Below are 22,270 nucleotides of genomic sequence, written 5' to 3'. Positions count from 1 at the left end.
ATATTCTTCTCCAGCACCACAATCCAAGTGCATCTTTTCCTCTATGGTCTTTCATAATAAATGTCTGACTTTCACATACTGTCATGCAATGGAGAATACCATGGCTTGGATCAGGCAAACCCGAGTCCTCAAAGTAACATCATTTCTCTTCAGTACTCTAAAAAGATGTCTTACGCAGAAGATTTACCTAATGCGACACGTCGTTTGATCTCTTAAGTGTTGAATCCATCATATGATCCAGCTTCTTTGATTATTTGCTGAACATAATGACTGACCAAGTATGGTGCGAAGACACAACCTTGATGCACACCTTCTCTGACACCACGCAGTAGCCCTGCTCTGTTCACACAACGACCTCTTGAGTCGAAGCCCACTTGAAATCCAATGACAATCATTTAGGAAAACATCCAAATTCCAGTGGTTAAAAAGAAGGTAATCACTCTATATATTATAAAGGGACAATAAAAGGAGAAAGCTTCAATGTTTTCTCAAAGATAGGAAAGGTTGTTTTTACAGTTCCCCGTAGATGTTTTTTCAAGGTGGAAAAATTCTATTTACAATATTTTTTAAAATGTGTAACCACTGAACAATTATATATGTGACAACTAAATGTTAAGTTGAAAAATTATAATTTTATGTGATTAAATGATGTAGTTGAGGTTAATTTTCTTTTTTAATAATTTTATGGAGGGCTCATACAACTCTTATCACAATCCATACATACATCCATGTGTCAAGTACATTTGTATATATGTCGCCATCATCATTCTCAAAACATTTGCTTTCTACTTGAGCCCTTGGTATCAGCTCATTTTTCTCCTCCCTCCCCACTCTCCCCTCCCCAATGAGCCTTTTACAATTTATATATAACTTCCTCCCTGGGGGACAGACAGCAGAGAAGTGGGTGAAGGGAGATGTTAGATGGTGTAAGATACGACAAAATAAGAAGTAGATATTTTAATGTCTTCTCTGGGAACACTTTCACCCTTAGCAAAGATACCCACTCATTTCCTAGTAAGACAATTCATACCTACTAGCAAACCCCCTATTTCCTGTCAAAGTTATGTGCCTGTGCACCAGGGGAAGCCTGAAGATCTTGGCCTTGCTCAAATGCTGCAGTATTACAGACTGAAGTGTGGCTGGACTTTGCTGGACTTCCACTGGGAGCTCCCCGGGAAACAGTAATCTGTTGACATTACATGGAGCACTATACAATGCCGGGGTAGTTCTAATCAAAAGCTTTACTTGAATGCAACTGATCTCTTTTGGAGGAGGCAATCCTGCTCAAAATCCCATTTGTCACGGCACATTCCTTTAATCCTCAGCCCTGTAAACTCTGTAAATGCAGTATTTGAAATAATATAACACGTTATTTTATACACAAGTCTTCAGAGTCCCGCATCCCTGAATGATTTCCAGTAAAACAGCCAAGTTACTTACTTAAGCTGCTGCTGCTTCCTTTTTTTTTTTTCTTACGCAGGAAAGTAAAAGTCTTATGGGCCAGTGAGCAAAGAAATGTTTGAATATTGAGGGGAGTTAATGAGACAGAGAAAGAGCTGTTTCCGTTCCTAAGGTCCACAAAGCAAAGATTCCTGCAAAGGTACTAGTGCTATGGATTAAAGAGACACTGCCATCTATTTCACTGTCCTCAGGAACTGATGCAAAACTGCCAGCGTGCTTCCAGCTGTGACCCTCAGTGTGGTCTGTTTCCTGTCCCAGGCCCAACACTCACCTTTCAGACTCATCACAAAGGACCCTAGAGGCCAGGCTTTAAATAAATCTACAGAAAACCTCATCCAAATTAGTAGAGTGTTTTCTTTTTGAATTTGTTTGTCTTGTTTTTAATTTTCCCTTCTAAGGCGCAAGCACTTGGAGAACAGATGTGAGAGAAGACTTTGGATAGAGAAAGCGAGAAATAACAGAAGCCTTCAACCAAAGCTGCCTGAATAAGGGATGACTTTGGGGAAAAGTGTAATTACAGATTAGCCCAATATTAGAGACCAAACTCGCTACTGAAGAATTAACTCAAATCACAGTTGGGAACCATTGGAGACATTTCTAACACAGAAACTCTAGTGGTAATCTCTGGAGAGATCACTTTAAATGAATATAAACAAGCAAGCAGAATACAATTTCTAAAATTCAACAAAGGAAATATTAAACATCATCTTATCCAAAAGGCCACTAACACGGACTAGTACCCTTGTGCTGTTCTCAGCGGGTGCTCTACCACACACATATATATTGCTCTCTTGGTCTCAGTTTTACATTTTTTGTAAATAATTATTTTTAAAACTAACATGTAAAGGACGGAATAAAATGACTCCTGAAAGGTCTTGGTATATGCTTTAAACACAGTGAGGATTTAATAATAAATCATTTCATTATGGTTATGCGGTTTGTTTGTTTTCTTTTGTTGAAATCTCCTGAAGTATTCATAACTTATCATAGCTAATTATATATATATTTTTATCTGAAAACTGACTATACACTGGACTCTGGTCTATGTGCTTTGTTAGTAGGTACCAGTGGTACCTTGGAGTGAAGGGAAATTAATTGCTATTAATCTTCTATCCGTAGTCATTGTAACAAGCACCAAATGACCAAGTGGAAACATTCCAGGAAAGTATGAAGGGCTCTGAGGAGGGAATCAGTCAGTTTTGTCATCTGCCTGAGTATAAGGTGAGTCACATCAGAAGCAGGAAGAAAGAATCTTTTGAGCCCTGTGGCAGAGGAGCAAAATGTATCTGAGGCTTCTGCATGGAGAAGCCTTAGTGGCACTGCATGAGACAGAGCAGTAGGCCTCCTGCCGGCCCAAGAATGAATAAAGCTACATCTCTTTGGGCAAGTGGCTGGCTTGCAGAGTGGGGTACCCTGTGGGATATATCAGTACTCCAGGAGCTTTGCAATGCTGTCCTGAGACCAGAGCAGAGACCAACAGGCCACAAGACAGAAAAGTTGAGGGCCAGAGAGAGACTTACAACTATGGGGCATGGCTAAGAAAAAAAAATATTGCAGACAAACCTTAATATTTCTGACCCTGACATGTAACCTTTTTGTTTCCCCAATAAATCCCACAACCATGGGTATTTTATTGAATTCTGTCAAGCACAGACAGGGTGCACACTATCACGGCAGAGAGTAGAGTATCTTGGGAAGGGAGACTGGGAGGTGAGACAGGTGTCAGAGCAGGGTCAACACATTTGGAAGGTGGAAGCATGTCTGACTTCCACCCACCAGAAATCAACTTTGTGTGGATGTGAAGTCAGCTTCTTTTTCCCCTTTGGGGAGTCAGGCATGGTCACCAGACCCTTTCCTCAACCCTTCATTGCTATGGATACGCCTTTTAATTTAGGCAGTCCAGCTCCTAACAAGGAAACCAAAGTTGAGTACTGACATTATAGAAGTACACAGACATACTTTTGTGTACATTGCCTAGCTCTAAAGAAAATATACTTGAGTGTCTGAGTCAACTTGATATCTTCAAATTATGCTTTCTTCTCAGAGTAGTCCACATGAGAAATACCTACTAAAGTCATCTCCCGAGAACCCCACCTTTCCACTCCATCCCCCAAGCTCTCCATGCTCTTGCAGGATATGTATTTAGGTTCCCCTCCTATTTCATTCTGCCTATCTGACTCATCTTCAGATTAAAGTCTTAACAGGTAACATGTTAGGCCTTCAGCCAAATGGTTCATGGTCCAAATACACCCAGAGACACTTCCGAAGAAAAGCTTCGTGATATATTTCTAAACTAAACTAACATTGAAAACACAATGAAGTATAGCTCTATTGTTAAATACTTAGGGTTAACTTGAGATGAAACAGCCTCAGGTTGGTTAGCAAAGCAAACTTTCAAATTTTGGTTAGTCTTCGGGTTCAGTTTCTCTTGTTCCGGGGTCTGACTCACCCTACTCCAGTATTCCATGTAGTTCCCCGGGATTCTACTCTAAGCCCTACATAGAATTCATTTTTCCTTGAAGTCTAGTATGAATATTTAGAGTGAATTCAACTTGGAACTAAAGGTCAAAGATAGTAGGCATATTGTAATCTCTCAGCCTATTTCTTACGGGAAAAATATTCGGACTTGCTTGATAGAATTTCTTTGAAAATGAAATAATGTAGGGACACACTTAGAATGATGCTTGATACATAGCAAATGAAGCGAAGGTTTGTTGAATGAATGAATGTTGGGTAATAGATAATTCAGGTTGCTATGTCATCTTGTCTAACTGTCCTTCCAATTTTTACATCACTTAAATTATTCAAGATTCAGCTTAAACATCATCTCTTAAAGAAAAGATTCCTCCTCCTTTCTGTTTTCACAACATCTAAACCAGGTGTTCTCAACCTGTGGGCCACAACCCCTTTGGGGGATCAAAGGACCTTTTAACAGGGTCACCCAATTCTTGCCAGTAGCAAAATTACAGTGATGAAGTAGCAGTGGTTGAGAAACTCTGGTCTTGAGGGTCTCACCTGATTTGTTTCATTCAAGTTTCATTCTACACTTTCTTCCACTCTACCTAGGACCCTAATGTGATCCTTTAGAAAACTGGGCAATGGTGGTTGGGCATCATCTCATTCTTCTGGCCTCAAGTTTGGAAACTAATATTTGCAAGGTTCATGGTTTCCTTAAGACTTTTGATTACACTAATTTATTTCCTCCAGATAAGAAGAGATCAATAGTAATAGTTGAACCTTAGGTGTCTACTCATGAGTTTTTAGGACTCTAGTCACTATTCAGAAAAACCGAATGTAGAAGTGTCTTTCGAGCCAGTCAGGGTGTGGTATAACACCGATGAAACATACAACTTTCCTCTAGTTCTTCAATGCTTCCTCCCCACAACTATCATGACCCCAATTCTACCTTACAAATCTGTATAGACTAGAGCATGTACATGGGTACACATAGGAGCTGGAAACACCCCTTATGACCAATAATGAGAGTAGCCATACCAGGAGGGTAGGGTGAAAGTGGGGGGAGAAAGAGGGAACTGATTACAATGATCTACATAGAACCCCCTCCCAGGGGGATGGACAACAGAAAAGTGGGTAAAGGGAGACATTGGTCAGTGTAAGACATGAAAATAATAATAATAATAATTTTTAAATTATCAAGGGTTCATGAGGGAGGGAGGGAGGGGGTGGAGGAGGAAAATGAGAAGCTGATACCAAGGGCTCAAGTAGAAAGAAAAATGTTTTGAGAATGATGATGGCAACAAATGTACAAATGTGCTTGACACAATGGATGGATGGATGGATGGATGGATGGATGGTGATAAAATTGTATGAGCTCCTAATAAAATGATTTTTGTTTGTAAAGAGAACAGTGTCTTTGGGAATGATGTTCTTCAAATTGAGATAGGTGTTCCCAGAGACCTTGGTACCCTGAATCCCTACACCCAGTGACTCGCTCCCTCAGGTGTTTGCCTGCTTATGTCTAAGAAGGTTTCCTAAGTTTGCCCCCTGCATATTCAACATTAATGGATAGAGTATAGACCTGAGTATAAGCCGAGGCACTTAATTCTACCACACAAAAAAACTGGGGGGCTTTCTACTGGAGTTTATATGGTATATTTTCTGCAAAGGTGAAAGCACATTCAGAAATATGCTGCCAAACCTAACAATTTGTTGGTACACTTCCTTCTCCCCCCTACAACGGTTCAGCCTGCTTATCTATCCAAGTATCTTCCATAGGACATTTTTAAAATACATCATTTATCACAATCCATCCATCCATTGTTTCAAGCACATTTGTACATGTGTAGCCCCATCCATAGACTTCTGATGTCTGATATTTTGGAAGCAGATCATCAGGCCTCTCACTGGGTGGACTCAATTCTTTCGCCTTTTGACTAGTAGTCAAGTGCGTACCTGTTTGTGGCACCCAGGCATTCTTCCACCAGCATAGGCACCAGTTTTTTGTTTTTGTTTTTTTAAATTAATAAATCTTTTTATTGGGGCTCATAAAGCTCTTATCACAATCTGTACATACATCAATTGGGCAAAGCACCCTTATACATTCGTTGCACTCGTCATTCTCATAATTCATCTCCCACATGGGTTCCTGGAATCAGCTTGGCTTCCCTTTATTTCCCCCTCCCCCCCTCCCCACTCCCCCCTTCCCCTTGGTCCCTTGATAGTTTATAAATAATTATTATATCTTATCTTACACTCCCCGGCATCTCCCCTCACCCACATCCCCATTGCCCATCTCCCAGAGAGGAGGTTACACATAGATCTCCGAGATCGGTTCTCCCTTTCTACAGTCCCTTCCATCCTAGTGTCGCCACGCCTACCGCGGGTGTTGAGGGGTTCGTCTGTCCTAGATTCCCTGTGTTTCCAGATCCCTATTGCACCGCTGTACATCCTCTGGTATAAAAAGGTCCACAAGGTAGAATTGGGGTCGTGATAATTGGGAGGGGAGGAAGCGTTCAGGAACTAGAGGAAGGTTTTGAGTTTTATTGTTGCTATACTGAACCCTGAGTGACTCATCTCCTCCCTCTACCCCTCTGGAAGGGATGTCCAGCTGTCTACAGACGGGCATTGGGTCCCTATCACGCACTCCCCCTCTTTCACGGTGATGTGATTCTCACCACCAAGCACACAGCCTAAGCAAATAAAAGGTGTTGAATGGACCATGTAGCAGACACCAAGGAACAAAAACAATCATTGTGTGATCACCTTCCTCACATAATCGCTGAAGATGAAAGTGTGCATAAGCAAATGTGGTGAAGAAGGCTGATGGTGCCCGGCTACTGAGAAATACAGAGTCTGGGGACTTAAAGGCTTGAAAGCAAACAAGCGGCCATCTAGCCCAGAAGCAACAAAGCCCACATGGATGCAGCACACCAACATAGGTGATCGTGAAGGGCAGAGGAGACCAGGTCTCAAGCAACAAAGGCACCAGTTTTGGTTTTTTTTTACTGATTTTAATTAATCTGAATAGGTCATCTTATGCCTATACCACCTAATGATGATGTGGTAAGTGACTAAATCATAGGGTTAGGCAAAGCACAGGATGATGGCTGAGGAAGAGACCATCATCTTATAACACAGCCTCTCCTCTCCAAGGACAAACAGAGTTACCCGACACCTCCACCCTTATCAAGTCAGGTCAGCTCTCCAACATGAATCAACTGCCTTCTAGCATAGGAAGTAATGGTGGAAACTGCATGTTCTACTGAGAGGAAGTCAGTGGGACTATTTCATAAGAAGTAAAAGTTTGCAATAATTGAAATGAAATGATCAGTAAACAGAGAAATTTTAAAAAGCAGTAGGTATAAAATAACTCAGTCAAAAAGATAAATGTAATCAGTTTAACCTTTATTCAAACCCAATACCAGTGACTTTACCCATGAATGATACATCGGAAGGTGAAGGAATCTTTGGATTATAGAAAAAGATGTTCCCCATCTCTGGCCAATAATATCAACGATAAGCTCATTTTTCACCTCTGAATAGGCTAGTATCCTCATCTTCCATCATTCCAGTGCTCTTTGTAAATATCCAGTTCATTTTCACTGACCTATTCCTACTCTTTTAACTAAAATTGAGGAGACCTTTTAAGTCCCATGGTTTATTAAAAGGTAGAATAGATAATGACGCATGTAGTTTTACAATTTGTGTTTTTTCAGTGACGCTGCATTTAAGGTTCAAGATTTCTTATTAATAATGTTCTTCAATGTTTTGTAAAACAATTTTAAAAACTGTTATTAGTGTGAACTCGATCATTCTTGTCACATGTTCAAACGGTCTGCAGGAGCACTGAACTGTTGAATGTGGCTTTTAGGGCCCAAGTCCATAACTCTGACCTAACTGCTTTTTTCCTGCCTGGGTCTGGGGCAGAAGGTGGAAGAAGGGACTGATAGAATTCATCTGTGAGTAATCGTGAGTAGGATTTATTGGAATACCATCCAGGTAGGATAAAAAAGCTTCTGAGGAGGGATGCGGTTGTCCACAAGAGTCCGGAACAGAGTGAATCCTGTAGACCCCAACACCCCTGTGCACTGAACCTCGTGGTTCCAGAAGATAGTTGTTACTTCAGAAGAGCACAAGGAGAACCAGGAGCCACAATGTGAAACAGAGTGATGGACGGGCAGCCCTCAGAGAAAGTAAAGCTGAATGCTTTTGTATGACAGACTGCCTTGGGGAGTGGAGTGCCTCTGGCCACTTAATTGGAAAAGCAGGCCTTTCATCACCACAAAAGTAGAGCCAAGTGCCTTTGTGCTGAGGCTTACTAGAGTGAGGTGCCTGGGACACTCAATTCAGGGAGCTGGGCTTGCTGACCCACAGACCTTGAGCTGAGGCTTACAGGGGAGTGGCATGACCTTTGCACATTATTAGCAGTCCTGAAAAAAATTTCCAACACGTCACGATGAGAAAAGTACATCACTTGTGTTATAACTTTTTTAACTTCTTCAATAAGCCTTGTAATCATTAAAATTGTATGTGAGATTGCTGTGTAGCAACTGTAATTACTATTAGAACCTAAATGTAAAAGTAGGTAGCGTTTGAGACAACTGACTACCAATCCTTCGCTTAAAAATTTGACTTCTGTCTGTATAAGGATGGACTGAAGGTTCTGGAGCATCCCAATTTGGTTTCAACCCTTATGAGTTTTCTTTGAGCATGACCTTACGTGGCTTAATCTTGTAAAGGCATAGTTCTCATACGTTAAATGTGGATAATATCAATGTCAGGATTAGATGAGATAGTGGATGCAAAATGCTTAGTAACTACTTCATATTCGAGAGCAAATTGTATCACCCCACAATCCATGTTGCAGTCAGATCTCATGGAATTTGTGAATGTGACTCAGCTCCAAAAGAGGATTGTCTTTTGTTATGTTAATAAGATGTCAGCTAGGTCCTAATGGCAATGCTAGGAAACTAAGGCACTTTATATAGAGCAAGTTTTCAGTGAGTTTCAGCCGCGGGTGATGTATCATTTGTATAGATATGTGTTAATATCCTTGTGAGAAATTTAAAAGGTAAAAAGTGTTACAGCAGTCTGCTTTCAAAAAGGATGATCATTTCAAAAGCCAGAAATCACTTAAAAATAAAATAATAGAATTATTCCTCTGATTTTAAACCAAGTGAAACAGAGTATATAACATTAACCATAATGTAAAAGAATGAAAATATGTGAATAGGACTTTCTTAAAATACTTTATAATAATGACTTGCTAAACAACAAACTGGTGGTATAGTGATTATGTATTGGGCTTCTAGGTGCAAGGTCAGCAGTTTGAAACCACTAAGTGCTCTGAGGGAGAAAGATGAGACTTTCGACGCTAGTAAAGGTTTAGTCTCAGAACCCAGAAGGAGAGTTCTAGCCTGTCCTATAAGTCTCTATGAGTCAGAAATAATTCTACACCAGTGAGTTTGGCTTGGTTTTTATAATTAACAACGGCGTCCATATAGAACACAGGTCTAGTCAAGAATACATGGGGCTATCTATAATCACAGTCTCAATTTAATCTGACAGGTTTTGTTTTGGGGGTTTTTATTTAATCTCATTTGTACAGGACATATAATTCATGGGAAAAGATAGTGCAGTGCATTAGAATAATTTTCTAATTGAAAATCGCTTCCTTCAAGCAAGGTAATAAAATATTCTAGACAAGAAGATAGGAGAGTTGTGTGACTTGGCAGCAAAGTGTCTTAGTAGTTATAACTTCCTTGAGGAAAAAAAATCTCAAAGCGAATTGCACATAATGCACGCTGCAGCACAAATGTGAAATTTAACAAAATATATGTCATTTAAATCCAGTCTTATATGAATTCCCTTAAAATCTTCTCTATAAACTTGGTATACAGCTTAGTTAAGCAGCTTACCAATGCATGCTAAACCCTAAGGGATTTTTGCCACTATCCTCCCCAAAGTTCTATCTCTTCCAAAGTTTGGAGTCACTGCATTATCTGTCAATAGAAGCTTCCCCACCACACAGCTCGCAACTGTCTCACTGCCAACTGCGTCAATTTCCATCTCACCGTGACCTGAAGGTGTGCATGCCAAACACTGACTTAAACTGAAAATTTTACTCCCAAAGTGTAAAATATGATTTGGTTATACCGTGATATTAAATAAATTTTCAAGTTGTAGAGAATGTATTTATCCTTTCAGCAAAATAATTCTTCATACCAATAGCAGTTAATACCACTGTCTAGTTTTCTCCATTGCCATGAGAAAAAAACTCTCCCAAATCAACAAGTGACTTTAATGTTAATAGAACATCAACTATGTGTCCTATCAGTGGATTTTCACTGTAAAAATATTTATTTCTATTAATACACAAGAAAACACACTAATCTGATTTAACTGAAGTATTCACAAATCTATATAGGTATTTAATGTACATTCACCAAAAAGTCATTTTGATACAAATAGCTTCATACCTGTCTGTCAATAATCTGGACAAAAATTAATATGACATAGAGTAAGATCCCCATTTATTAGATTAAGAAACTAAGGGCCATAGAGATTTTTGCCCAAGATTAAACAGTGAGTTAGTGGCAGTGTGGGAAATTAAATCTAGAATCATTGCACCAACTTTTTCCCTTGATAGCCTATTCATCTACATTTTAAAATAGACGACAGACAATTGAGATACCGAGGCAATAAAGAATCTAGAAATTTGTCACTCATCTGTCTTTGAGAGTTTACATTTTTCTAAAAAAAGTAGTCTTCGTAACAAGTCATCAAAATAACTACATTTTAATAAAGTATCAGAAGAAAAGAGTGGTTTTAATTAAACTTGTGCAGAAATCTTCTAAAATCTTGTGGAAGTAAGTTATGTTTGCAGTTTAAATGTCTCATCAATTACAAAGTGGGTTTCATGTGAACTTTCTGCATCCAAATTTGAGTGTTTACCAAGAGCTATAGGGTTGATCAGGATAAAAAACTCTTTCTTGGTGAAAAATGTTATTGCAACATTGACAGTTATGTTACTGTAATAAATAAATCATCTAAATATTCTGTATGGTTATAAGAAGCACAGAAATATTTTTAAATTATTAAACAAAAATAGTTAAGTTCAAGCTTGTATTATTCAGAAATTGATAACATTTGCTGTCCAAAATGGCTTATATTTTTCACAGTAAGATTTAGGAATGCTTCTCTTGTGAATTAAATGTCATGATCTAATTTTGGGGGGAAACCTTTCTAAATTATTTTGTAAAGATTTTTTTCACTATGATTTTTGGTAATGCCCAGAGGATTTGGGGGTTTTGTGTTTTGTTTTTTTCTATTAACCTGTAAATACTCGAGTGGACTAGAGAAAATGTTTTTGATAACATTAAACATATAGTATTTTAATATTCATCTGCTGACGATGGGTAGAGTAAGGGCAGTTCAACCTCCCCTCCTCTCCACATTAAACACATAAGGACTACTTTCATTCATTTTCTATATTGGGACTTAAAAAAAGATTTTTTAAATGGATTCTGTTGATTAAAATTAATGGACAATGTATTCAAATTTTAAAAGTAGTAAAAAATAATAGGGAGGAAAGTTAATTTACAATAAAACACTGGCATTTCAATAATTCATTTACCAAATCCATGTTGAGTCAGCATTTATTATAAACCAAACACTGTTGTAACAGAGACTACCATGCATGGTTAATCCAGTAAAAATCCCTCTCCCGGCAAACCTTACACATGTAATAAACTGTTGCTGTGGTGAGCTGCCACCAAGTCCGTTTCAAACAGAACCACCTTATGCACAGGACAGAACTCTACCCAGAGCTGTGCCACCCCCATTGCTGCAGCCACTGTGTCGTTTCTTCACCTCCAGGTTATTTCTCGATTCCCGGCCGCTCCCCTTCACCAAGCTGGATGCCCTTCTCCAGGGACTGCTCTCTCCTGACAGCTTCAAGTGATCTAAGATGGAATCTGGCTAGCCTTGCTTCCAAAGGCACGCTTCCCATGCTTCTTCTGAGACGGGTCTGTTTGTCCCTGAATCAGTACACGTTACTTTCAATATTCTTTGGCAGCACAATTCCAACGTGCCAGTTTCTCTTCGATCTTCATTAATCAATTTCCAACTCTCCCCTGCATACGAAGCAACTGAAAATACCACATTTGAGGTCAGGATGACCAGAGTCCTCCCAGTAACATCCTTGCTTTTCAATAATCTAAAGAGGTCTTGTGCAGCAGATTTGCCCAATACAATGGGTCTTGATCTGCTCACGGCTGCTTCCATGATCACTGATTGCAGATCCAGGAAGGACAAATCCTTAACAGCTACAATCTTTTGCCATTTTTAGTGATGCTATCTGTTGGTCTAGCTATAAGGGTTTGGATCTTTCTTGACATTGAATCATAATCCATACTGAAAGCTACAATGCTTGATCTTGATCAACAAGTTCGCCAAGTTCTCATTTTCAGCAAGCAAGGTGTGTCATCTGCATATTGCAGGTTGTTAATAACCCTTTTTTCCAATCTTGATGCCACATTCTTCTTCATATAAGCAGTTTCTCTATTTTTTCAACATATAGCTTGAATAATTATCATGACGTACACCTTTTCTGATTTTAAACCATACAGTAGTCCCGTGTTCAATTCACACAACTGCCTCTTGATGCATGTATACATTCCTAGTGAGCACAATGAAGTGTTCGGGAATTCCCATTTTCCTCAAAGTTATACACGGTATTCTATGATCTACACAATTGAATGCCTTGTCAAATCAATACAACACAAGTTTTATTGATACTAGAATCATTCTAGTATTCTCTGCTTTAGTTGACATAGGAAAAATTTAAAGAATTGCGGTTTTACACAATCTTTTTAAAGACCCTTCATATAAATAAAATGGCATATAATTCAGTGAAACTCAAAACCAAACTCACTGCCATTGAGTCAGTTCTGTCTCATAGTGAACCTATAGCCCAGTGTAGAACTGCCTCTGTGAGTTTCCAAAACTTTTAACAGGAGTCGAAAACCTCATATCTCTCCCACAAAACGGCTGGTGGTTTCCAACCGCTAACCTTGCAATTAGCAGTCCAATGCTTAACCACTACTCCATGTAATTCAAGAGCACAGAATAACGAATACTGCATAGAAAACCAATATAAAACTCAAAACTCACTGCCATCAAGTTGATGTCAACTCAAAACAACCGCAGGTGACAGGGAAGAACTACAGCTGCGGGTTTCTGAGACTGTAACTCTTTACAAGAGTCAAAAGCCCTGACTTTCTCCCGAGGAGCTGCTGGTGGTTTCAAACTGCTAACTTTGCAGTAAGCAGCCCAACTCAGAACTACTATGCTACCAGGGCTCCTCTGAAAAACTATATAGGACAAGGCAATAGAGTCTAAGTTTAGCTGTATTTGATAAGTAATCAGGGAAGATTGGTTATAGGAAGGTCCCTTTTAGGAAGTGTTATTTGAGTATATTACCAAAATAAATCTCTAATGAAAAAGTACTTCAGATCGAGGGAAAGAGAACAAAAAGCTTCGGAGAAGGAACTGAGACTGGTGTCATATTATGTTATAATACGGTGGCTGTGTATTTTTCTGATGCTGTAAGTTGTGCCATTAGCATTGCAGATAGCAGCAAGGTCACCAGAGACTTAAGAAGACCTTTCAAACTGTGTTAGACAGGGTTCGCTAGAAAAAAACAAAACCAGGACACTTATGATTTGAAAGCTAGATACAGCACAAAGGAATATAACAGCTAATTAGTCCGTGCAGCAGTATAGAGGGCTCAGTTCAACTCACTTCCATGGAATAGTTAATATACTGGAAGTCCTCCAACTCATGAGCACTGCTCAGTCCAAGGTTAAGGAACAGACAGCTGATCAGGCAGAAAACAGCAGGACGGGTCACCAATAGTCAGCAGCTCAGGAGCTTAGAGAAGCAGGCCCAGATGGGACATCAAACTCAAGCAGTGCAAGACACAGGATCCAACAGCCTCAAGCTCAAGCCCTGTATACACCAGCTCCGTGGTGAAGCAGGTCTTGCAGGAACTTCAAGTTCTAGCTACAAGATCCACAGGTTGGCTGTCCCACAGGTAGTGTAGCTCACAAGTTGAGAGCTAGCTAAAGCAGCCTTATGCTGGTCCAATCACCAGAGAGCAAGAGAGAGGGGCCAGGGTTTGGCGAGCCATTTATCTATTTGCCCTCCAAACAAACTGCAACTTTATTAATCCCACATGTTCTCATTGGCCATGTTGACACAATACCTAACTATCACACAAACTAAGATAAATTAGGGAAAAAGTCTGGTGAGCTAACTCCATATATTAGCCATTGAAAACACTATGGGTCACAACACAATATTTTCTGATATACTGCCAGAACTTTACCTCCCTGCATGTAGACTAGAAAACACTACATAATGGCCACAAATTATGGAATCAACCATACCAACAATAATGACTATGATGAAAGACCAGGCAAAGGAGTCAAAGACAAAAGCCAGAGGAGTGATTACAGTGCGACATCACATAATCTCACCTGGGTGAAATGGGAAGTTGAAAGTGATGTCTTCATAATCTATTACCTAGACTACTAATAAAGTTCTAGTGAATATATGTGTATGGATATTCAAGACCATGAAAATCCTCACAACTGAGTTCATTGAAAGCATCGTGATAAACGGAGAAAAGATTGGCATTGTCAAGCGTTCCATTTGACTTAAATGCACATCTATGTATGTTGACGGAGCAGCACTCAACATGCTCCGTGATGCACTGCGCTGGTACCTCTGTTGCGCGGGAGTTCTTTAGAGTGTTGAAGAACAAATAAGTCACTTTCAAGGCTAATCTGCACCTGACCCGAGCTATGGTATTTGCAATTACCTCATATGCGTATAATATTTGGACATTAAATAAGGAAGATTGGAGAACCAATGCATTTGAATTAAGGTGGCAGCAAAGAATATTGAAAATATCATGGACTACCAAATAAGCCAACAAATTTTGAAAGAAATACAGCCAGAATGCTCCTCAGAAGCAAATGGTTAGACTTCGTCTCATATACTCTGGACATGTTATTAGGCGATACCAGTGCCCGAAAGAGGGCATATGCTTGTGACAGCAGAAGATTGTCAATGCGAGGGACTGACACTGTGGTTGCAGCAATATGGACTTGTCAGTACGATGGACTTTGTATTGGACAGGGTTCTCTAGAGAGACAAACCAGATTGCTAGTAATTATATATAAATATATTTATAAAGATAGACATATAATTCAATAAATGAACCGTTAAATTATATACAGCTATATAATACAAGAAATTAACAGTTAAATTATAAAGCAGTGAGACACTAGCAGTACTTTAAGGTTTGAGAGCTGCCAGTTGCCAATCCTCTTCTGTAGAGAGAGCTGGGCTACATATATCCAGGCAGCAAACAGCAAGGCCTGTCCCAAACTGTCATCAACTGTCAGTCCCCCGCTCCAGAGATGAACATTCCAATCGTGTGGGCTTAAAGGGACCTCAACTTACAGCGACACAGTCCACAGGCTAGGCATCCCACAGGTAGTGTACCCCTTTAAACTGAGGCACAGAACAACCAAAGTGAGGGTCACCGAGCCATTTATCCCTCTGCCCTTCAGTTAATCCTACTTGTGTTTATCAGCCAGGCTGGCACAATAAACTATAGCAGACTTGTCGATGCAATGGACTTGATGATGCAATTTGTCGATGCAATGGACTGATACAGTGGATGTAGCAATATGGACTTGCTATGTGATGGACTTGTCGATGCAATGAACTTGTCGATGCGATGGACTTGTCAATGCGATGGACTTGTCAATGAGAGGACTGACACAGTGGTTGCAGCAATATGGACTTGTCGATGCGATGCACTTGTCGATGCGATGCACTTCTCGATGCGATGGACTAACATTGGTTGCAGCAATACGGCTCAAACATAAGGACAAATGTGAGAACGGCACAGGCCTGAGCAGTGTTTTGTTCTGTTGAGCGTAGGGTTGCTATGAAGCAGAACCGAATTGAAGGCACTTAAGAACAATAACATACAGACATTCAGATAAATATCTTTAGGTTTTTTTCTCGCTCTAGAGCAGTGATTCTCAACCTGTGGGTCGTGACCCCTTTGGGAATTGAACGACCCTTTCACAGGGTCATCCGATTCATAACAGTAGCAAAAATACAGTAATGAAATAGCAATAAAATAATGTTATGGGTAGTGGGTCACCACAACATGAGGAACTGTCTGAAAGAGTCGCAGCATTAGAAAGTTGTGAACCACTGGTATAGGACATGTATCGGGACCACATCATCTGACTTCTAATTCTTTGGATGTGAACCAGAGGCCTATTGTATTGCTTGTTGCTCTTAAGACTCATCTGCTTCCAATAGATGTCAGCAGTCTGTTTGACCTGCCAATCTTAGGTTCATCAACCCTGTAGCTTCATGAGTAAAGAGAAGCCGCCATACTGACTTTTCACCCATGACTTGGGAATTCCAAGCCTCTCAACTATGTACCTAAGGTACACCTGACCCAAGCCCTGGTAATTTTAATTACCTCATATGCACTGTTGGGCAGTGAATAAGAAGATTAAGGAAGACTTGATGCATTTGAACTATGATGCTGGCTCAGAATACTGAATGTACCATGAACTGCCAAAAGAACCAACAAATCTGTCTTGGAAAAAGTACAGCCAGCAGGCTCCTCAGAGGCAAGGATGGTGAGATTTCTCTCACATAATTTGGACATGTTTTCAGGAGAGACAAGTCCTTGGAGAAGGACATCATGCTTGGTGTAAAGTAGCAAGGCAGAAAGAAAGAGGAAGACCTTCAGCAAGAGGATTGACACAGTGGCTGCATCAATGGGCTTAAGCAGAAGACAATAGGGAGGATGGCGCAGCACCAGGCGGCGGAGCTATGAGCTGGGCCCAACTCGATGGCCCCTAACAGCTAACAGCAACACTATGAATCATTCCCTTAAGATTAAAAAAAAAGTCTCTTTCTTTATTTAGACACATATATAAATTTTACTGCTTTTGCAACTATCTACCTTAACATCTTAAAAATTTTACCAGTCTCAGTACAGATAACTAAATATCACGCCTGAGTGTGTTCACTTAAGAAAGGAGTGCACATTTATTATTTTTACTCCAAACCCTTTTCATTGTCTTCAAAAGAATTTTAGAAACACATGCATGAAAGATACATTGCATATTAACTTTGATTCTACTATATCCTGAAGGGCACAAAAAGACTAATAAATAGAAAACTTTAATATTTTTGTGAAGTTTAAAGTAATATCTTCATTATATTTCTAACACTTCACACATGACATCCACCATAAAGATTCACTTTCTAGGCTCACTATATAAAACAAAAACACAAAATACAACAGCATTATATCAGCCCAAATAAATCAACTGCCATCAAAAAATGAGGATCAGTACATTTTCTTTATTGTGATCATTTATTTGTAGGGTTTTTTAATCTTAAATTTCAAATGACTGATATGTTTGACAACATATATATAAAAGATGACACTGGGTACAGATCCTCAATTTTTATATCCTCTAGCTTTGAAAAATAGAATTCATTCTGAAACATGTTATGTTCTCTCTAAGATTGTTGCATTAAAGACATCCCTTGCCTACTCTGACCTCACTTCACCCGCACTTCGCAGGGGTAAATCCATTGCCATGTGGGGAAGAACTCTATTCTTCCTATGGCCAAGTTCTGAAGCAGGGGCGTTACATGCCTAAGCGTGAGCCTTAGTGAACTTAAACTTTTAAGAAAGATTGAACCAATAAAAATAAAAATAGACAGCACATATTATAAAGTCTCCGGGTAGCTCAAATAGTTAAAATCTTGAGTGCTAGCCAAAAGGCTGCTGGTTAGAACCCACCCAAAGCTATTTTGGAAGAGAAACCTAGCACTCTCGTTCTGAACTCTTAAATATCTTAAAAAATTTAAAAGGGTTTTTAACTCTGAAAATATGCAGTAGCCATGCACCAAAACTGTCTTGATAGCAACTAACAATAAAAATACTGTATTAGTTCGGGTAGACTAGAGAAACATATTCACAAACATGTATATGTATATAAGAGACAGGTTTCTGTACAAGAGCAATTGAACATGGAGAAAACATCCCAGCCCAGTCCAGATCAAGTCCGTAGTCTGATATAAGCCCATATGTCTGATATCAATCTATAAAGTCCTCTTCAGAATCACGAAACACATGCAATGAAGCCAAATGCAGGATGATCACAAGCCAGTGGGTAGAAAGTCTCCGGGTCCAGTGGCGTTGTAAGCATCTCAGCGCTGGCAGGGGTTTCTCTGTGGCTTCTCCAGCTTCCGAGGTCTGGTTGTGTCCATGTAACTTGTCTTCTGCAATGTCTCCCAGGGAATGGGAGAGAGAGAGGTGTCTTCCAGCTCTCCAAGGAGGAAGTACCAGATTTCCCAGAATTCTCAGGAGAAGCCCATGCCCACACAGAAGTCTCATTGGCTATCTCCAGATTGACAACCTAGACTTAACCCGTACACTCTCAATCCTTAAATTGACACCAGATTAGGTGACTACCACAAACACATATTAAAATACTTACAACCTACAAAAAGAAAATCAAAAACCAAACTCACTGCAATTGAGTCACTTCTGACTCACGGCAACTCTGTAAGACAGGGTAGCACTGCCCCTGTGAGTCTCCGGGTCTGTAACTCTTCATGGGAGTAGAAAGCCTCATCTCCCTCTCCAGGAGGGGCTGGTAGTTTTCAACTACCCAACGTGTAATCACTACACCACAGGGCTCCTTGAAACATACCATGGACACAGTAAATCTGTGAACTTGGAAACATTCCCATTTATAGATTTAAATATCTGAATGCCAGAGATCTCACAGACACTGAGTAGCAGACCTGAAATTTAAATCCAGTTCCCTGAGTCAGCAGTATAGAATCAGTCATTATGCTTTACTACCGCTCTTCTTAATTTTCAGCATTATTCAAAGTGGTGAGAAAAATGGGTTTATCGATCCTGAAGTTTCCAGATATTATTCATTCCAGGTGAGAATGTTAAATAAATTAGACAAAAGTATCAACATAAGTCTTTAGATGAATATGCAATATTGATTTTTAATATACTGTACATAAATATGTTTAATATGGTACATACAAATAAATTAATTTACCCATACATATAATTTAAACTTTTCAAAAGTTATATAGAAACAAATATAGTCATTTATCATATACAAATAATATAGCATATGATTATAATTTTGATACATATGTATACTCAATTAATGTGGGTACCATTATATATATTTATAGACAAATTGATTATCTTAATAAAAACTAAATGTACCAGTTATTTTTAATGTGACAGTTGAGTTTTATTTTTAAGCATATATAGAAATGTAGAAAGAAAATACATCCCTGATTATAACCTCTTAGTTTAAAGAAACTATAGGTTTTTGTGTTGTTGAATGAAGGAGGCAATCAAGTAGAGTCCGTGGCCAAATCCACATGCCTACCTGTTTTTGTGTAAAATTTTACTGGGACGCCTATCCTCATTCACTTATAAATTATTTATGGCTGCTTTCTTGCCACCTCTACGAAGTTGAGTAGTTGTCGATGTCATGTTATGGCTCCCAAACTGTAAAATATTTATCTAGTGTCTGATCTGTTACAGTGAATGTCCTCTAATCACTATCATATTGATTTTGGAGATTTATTTCCTTGATTGAAATTTATTCTTATAAATTGTCTCAATACAGATGCCAGGAAAGGGTAAGGTAGTTTAACAGATATTAAGATGATAACCCAATTAAATCTCTTAAATGATTAAATAATTAATATAAAGTGAAACTGTGAAAGGGAAGCCTTATACACTTTATGGCTGTCATATCTACATTTGGGCCATATAGTCTTTGACAATCCCTCAAATCTCAGCAAGTAGCACTGAATGTGACCCAAGTCCATGCATAAGTATAGAAGTATAACCAAACTTCTGCTACAACTACAGAGTGTTGGTTTCGTCCACTGGAGAAGTTTGGCTCACCAGGATTCATACCACTCACTATCTAGTTTTATTAATATTAATAAAAACTTGCAGGGTCTATCTAAATGTACTTAAGCTAAATGATCCTAAACATTATAAACCTACCAATTATTTTACAGTCAAGTGAATGTTTTTCCAGTCTGTAAAATAGAAGAAAATGCTAAACAATTTAAAAGCTAAAAAACATGCTATTCTATCTTATTGAAGAGATACTTTAGGTCATTCATGAATTATTTCTCATAAGGAGACTAAACCCATAGGAGAAAATAAAGCCAATAAAGAATAAATCTAAACTATAAACCATTAAAATTCCTCCAGTTGAAAAATGGCATTTGGAACTCACTCCTTCTTTCAAAATTAGACTCCCTAAAGCTTTAGAGATGCCCCAGGGGCATCATTTACGACTGCCATATTGGATCCGCTCTGCTTATGTATGGCAACCTCCCATGCAGGCCACCTCTCTTTTTTACACTTCAGTCTGTTTTACATTTACATGTGCTGCAGCTGCATCACAGTTCTCAAAGATCGTGAAAGAGGTTGTAAGGCTAAAACTGACGTAGTAATATATTTTCCATTTGAAAATCATAATGTTTCAATCTCAATCTCAGATACTGCAGTGGTACAGTCAATCAAGTAAAAATGTAGTTTGCAAAAATCTTATTTTATAAATATAATTCACTCCAATATGGATTTCAACTCAATCTGAAAAAAGAAACAAAAACCCCAAGTGCTTAAAATTGGATCAATACATAACATCATGTGAAACAGAGAGAAGATTGAAGTGCTCAAGAACAGAATGCTCCTCAGCAGCGAAGATGGTGAGACATCTCACATACTCTGGACATGTTACCTGGAGAGACTGGCCCCTGGAAAAGGGCTTCATGTTTGCTAAAGAAGAAGGAAGCACAAAAATATTACTACCCTCATCAAGATGGATTGACCCTGGCTTCAACATTAAGCTCAAGATAACAAAAACTGATAGGAGGATGTAGCTAGGCAGTGTTTCCTTCTGCTCTCTCTATAAAGAAAGTTATGCGTCTGGGTTGTATCCTCTTACCATACTTGTTTAATATATATGCTGTGAAAATCATGAGAGGCTGGCTTATAAGGAGAAGAATGTGGCATGAGAATTGGAGGAAGGCTTATTAACCCCTGCGATAAGTAGAGGAAGGCTTCGAGCACCTGCAACATGCAGATGGCACAACCTAGATTGCTGGAAATGAGGAGGACTTGAAGTATTTGCTGTTGATGATCAAGAACTGCAGTCTATGGTATGGATTACAACTCAATGTCAAGAAGACCAAGATCCTGACAACTGAACTGACGGGTATCAACATGGTAAATGTAGAAACTGAAGTTGCCAAGGATTCCATCTTGCTTGGATCCACAATCGCTACTCATGGAAGCAACTGATGCATTGCATTTGGTAAATCTGCTGCACGAGACCTCTTTAGAGTCTTGAAAAGCGGGGTGTTACCTTGAGGACTAAAGTGTGCCTGACCCATGCAATGGTATTTTTAATTGCCTCATATGCATGTGAAAGTTGGATATGCAATAAGGAAGGCCAAAAAAGAATTGATCCATTTGAACTGTGGTGCTGGTCAAGAATATTGAAAGTACTTGGACTGCCCAAAGGAGAAATAAATATCTGTTGAGGAAGAAATATGGCCAAGAGTGGTCCTTAGAGGCAAGGAAGGAGAGACTTCATCTTACATATTTGTACATATTATCAAAAGAAACAAGTCCCTTGAGAATGACACCAAACTTGGTTAAGTGGAGGAGCATCAATATAAAAGGAAAGTCTTTAGGGAGATGGACGGACACTGTGGCTGAAACAATGGGCTCAAGGGTAGGAACTATTGTGCAGATGGCACAGGGCCGTGCGGTGTAGCATTCTGATGTGTATAGTGGTCACTATGGGTGGTCACTGACTCCATGTACCTAACAGCATACTTGCACTCTCTCTGAGTTAGTGTCAACTTAATGACTCCTAATGATGACAGCATCGATCACTATTTAGAAGACTGTACCTTTGTTATTAACTGGAAAAATATTTCAATTTATTTTTCTTGTGATAATTTCCTCATATCCATCCCAGTTTAATTTTAATATGGTTTGAGAGACAATCCCCTCTGAGATTACAAAAAATAAAAAGTAAACAAAGTATACCTCACTCAGGTGAGAGAGGGACATCTGCTTTTCGCTCCACAAGATTGGGAGTGAATATTCCATGGTTTACAACAAAGATCTTTGTTACTCTTCTTTATTGTATCA

The 22,270-nt window shown here is 39.1% G+C and overlaps 1 protein-coding gene across 6 annotated transcripts in view; it reads right to left on the bottom strand.

Moving 5' to 3' along the window:
* Nucleotides 1-22,270, bottom strand: part of LOC142436750 (thyrotropin-releasing hormone-degrading ectoenzyme-like) — a 252,959-nt gene that overhangs the window by 77,961 nt on the left and 152,728 nt on the right. Inside the window, exon 3 of one of the 6 annotated variants that reach the window (XM_075540222.1) lies at nt 17,283-20,884. The exons of the other annotated variants lie outside the window; for them this stretch is intronic. The gene's annotated coding sequence lies outside the window, so the exon portion shown is untranslated. Of the gene's footprint in view, nt 1-17,282; nt 20,885-22,270 lie in introns of those variants that run through there. 6 annotated transcript variants of the gene reach the window in all.

The sequence above is a fragment of the Tenrec ecaudatus genome, unplaced genomic scaffold, assembly GCF_050624435.1.
Source record: "Tenrec ecaudatus isolate mTenEca1 unplaced genomic scaffold, mTenEca1.hap1 Scaffold_57, whole genome shotgun sequence".
NCBI classification, from domain to species: Eukaryota; Metazoa; Chordata; class Mammalia; order Afrosoricida; family Tenrecidae; genus Tenrec; species Tenrec ecaudatus.
The sequence above is the reverse complement of the archived record's forward strand: the minus strand, read 5'-3'. Positions and strand labels throughout refer to the sequence as shown.